Source organism: Phyllobates terribilis, unplaced genomic scaffold (assembly GCF_046119375.1).
Source record: "Phyllobates terribilis strain yellow unplaced genomic scaffold, ASM4611937v1 Scaffold_176__1_contigs__length_3987557, whole genome shotgun sequence".
NCBI lineage: Eukaryota > Metazoa > Chordata > Amphibia > Anura > Dendrobatidae > Phyllobates > Phyllobates terribilis.
The window spans coordinates 3,484,767-3,487,976 of record NW_027362936.1 but is presented as its reverse complement, the minus strand read 5'-3'; positions in this window follow the sequence as shown (position 1 = coordinate 3,487,976).

Sequence of the window (3,210 nt, the reverse complement as noted above, 5' to 3'; positions counted from 1 at the left end):
CGCTGATTTACAACGGATGCGTTGTAACGCACAGCATAAACGCAATGTTAACCCAGCCTAACAGCAGCGAGAAGGGGAGACGGAGCCCTGGAGACCGCCTAGTCAGTCTACTGGTGGTACTATCATGCCCATTGCCCAGTATGTACTGCCAGCCTCTGTGGTATTAGCATTCAAGCTCACATGGCATGTCCTGCCAGCCAGCCACTGGTGTTAGTACTAGCATGATAGCACCACACCACCAGTGGCTGGGTAATGGGCATGTATGATGGTACCAACAGTGGCTGGCAGGACATGCTGGGCATGATTCATGCCAAGTATGTCCTGCCTGCCTCCTTGGTACTATCATGCCCACCCACTATGTCCTGCCAGCCACTGGTGGTAGTACATGCTGCTGGGCATAGTACCAGTAACCAGAGGCTGGCAGCAGGACATGCTGGGCAATGGGCATGATGAGAACCATGCCCATTGTCCAGTAGTATTTACTGCCAGCCTCGGCCAGGGGTCCTCCCAGTCACCCCTCCCCCCTATCCCTTCCCCCCACCCCTCCCCGTTTCATACTGACGCGTCGAGATGAGCTGCAGCCGCTGCCTGGAGCGACGCAGGGTCCGTACTCCACAGCGCGCACAGGAAGCAGTCCCAGGGCAATGACGTCATCACCCTGAGACTGACCTCCTGCGCACGCGCCGGCAGTGTCGCGCTGCGCAGAGGAGGCAGAGGGCCCATCACTAATCATATCGGCAGTGCTGCGAACCGGGGGGGGGGGGGGCCTCTGTTCTCTGTACAGGGCCCAGGGGGGTAGGGGGCGGGACCCGGGGGTTTTCCCGATCCTCCGGTGGGCCAGTCCGCTCCTGCAGAGGGGCATATGTATATATGCAGGTCGGCCACATCCCAGTGGTGCAGACACATCCACACTGCACCCTGTATCCTTGTGCACTGCCGTCTGCTGCAGTGGTAGGAGCCGCCTGAATACATCTTCTTCCTGCCGGAGAGGAGCTTGTGGGCCTGTGCGGTGAGGAGGTGGACGCTGCGCACCTCCTGAGAAGTATATGGCACTCCATGTATCTGTGCACATAGTATACCACTCTAGTGTATAGCAGAAAGGAGACATCGACCAGAAGAGTCCAGGCATGTGGGTGATGCACATAATTATTATATTGATAACCAGGTGGAAGAGGAGGAAATGCAAAAAAAGGGGGGAATTAAAAACTATACGCAAAGGGGACGTCGAGACAGGAATTACAATTAACACCAGTGGGAATGGATCATGATTAGAACAGCAAAGGGATAATACAGAGAATCAAGCAACAAATTAATCCAGTATATAAAAATATATATACATATCATTAGTTAGATATATCTGTACGTATGATTGTTTAATTATCATAAACTTTACATAAAGTGCAAGTGCCTCCAAAGAATAAATCTACATAAATTATATATCTCATATGTGAACAAATACAGGTGTTTCTCACTAAATTAGAATATAATCAAACAGTTATTGTTTATTTCTGTTAATGCTGATGATTATGGCTATACGAGTTTCACTTTTTTGTATTGAAGAACTGAAATAAATTAACTTTTTGATGATATTCTATTTTAGTGAGATGCACCTGTATATGTATATATACAAGGGCTGGTCCCTTATTATTTGGATGTCAGTGTGAATCCTGTAGAGAGTAGTGCACTGACTTGGGCATATGTGCTGTTGACAGATATGTATTTGTATCCACTTTAAGCGTTTTTAAAAAAGGTGACCACATGTGCATTGTACTCACGCTGTAGCAGATGCAGATCCCACTCCTGAATGGCGTCCACCCGACGTATGTTTCGGCTTCTTGTCTTCGTCAGGGGGTGGCATCATTCGGAAAGAGCTAAGAGTTAAACGGCCAACTATAGCCAATCAGGATGGAGGTATGTCTCCACCAACCAATGGGTGCTGAGGAGGCGTGGCGCGATACACAACGCGCACCAACGCTACGAGGAAACTATGTGACCTGTGATGCTGCGAGCACGTGATGGAGACACTTGATCGGGGGTCACGGGGCACATATAGATACAGTCGGGGAGGATGATGTGGAGACGTTCATGTGTATTGCCTCTTCAGCAGACATCTAATCTACTGATTGAGTGTGGATATATCGGATAAAGTGGAAAATCTTCTTAATTTATAATGATGGATAACGAGTATAGGTTACATATTACAGCAATACACAGGAATAGGGGGTAGTGAGTGTTACATGTATATAAGCATAGGCGGATTATAATGAGGACGATCTGGGCTACCGCCCGGGGCCCCGAACCTCCAGGGGGCTCCGGGGTGTCTATGGCCAGATTGTCCTCATTATATGTGCGGCGCCACGGCACATACCGGCAGACAGTGGGGGGTGGCCCAGGATCGCTCCCCCAGCAGCGGCACACAGCCGCTGCTTCTTCTTCGGCCGGGCCAGCACTGCAGCAGTTAACTTCCCTGTGCTGGCCCGGCCGCGTCACTGCTAGGAGACACGGCCCTGTGCGTGGCCGTGTCTCCTAGCTGTGACGTCACGCAGTGCGCACCCGGCCTGCAGTGCTGCACCGGAAAAGAGCTGGAGCCGAGTCGGGGGATGGTGAGTGTGTGTGTGTGTATGTATATGTATGTATGTGTGTGTGTGTGCAGGCAGATGTAATTGTGTGATGTCTGTTTATATGTATTTTTATGTTTCAAATGTGTTTATGCGTGTATGTATATGTCTGTATATGTTTGTGTGTGCGTGACTGCGTGCGGCCTCCTGCTGAGTATAGATGGCGCCGAGCGGCCTCCTGCTGTCTCTGGGGGGGCGCCGTGCGGCCTCCCGCTGTGTATAGATGGCGCTGTGCGGCCTCCTGCTGTCTCTGGGGGGGGGCGCCGTGCGGCCTCCCGCTGTGTATAGATGGCGCCGTGCGGCCTACTGCTGTCTCTTGGGTGGGGGCGCCGTGTAGCCTCCCGCTGTGTATATATGGCGCCGTGCAGCCTCCCGCTGTGTATAGATTGCGCCGTGCGGCCTCCCGCTGTGTATAGATGGCATTGTGCGGCCCCCTGTGTATAGATGGCATCGTGCGGCCTTCCGCTGTTTATAGGTGGCGCCGTGGGGCCTCCCGCTGTGTATAGGTGGCGCCGTGCGGCCTCCCGCTGTGTATAGGTGGCGCCGCCCGCTGTGCATAGGTGGCGCCGTGCGGCCTCCCGCTGTGTATAGG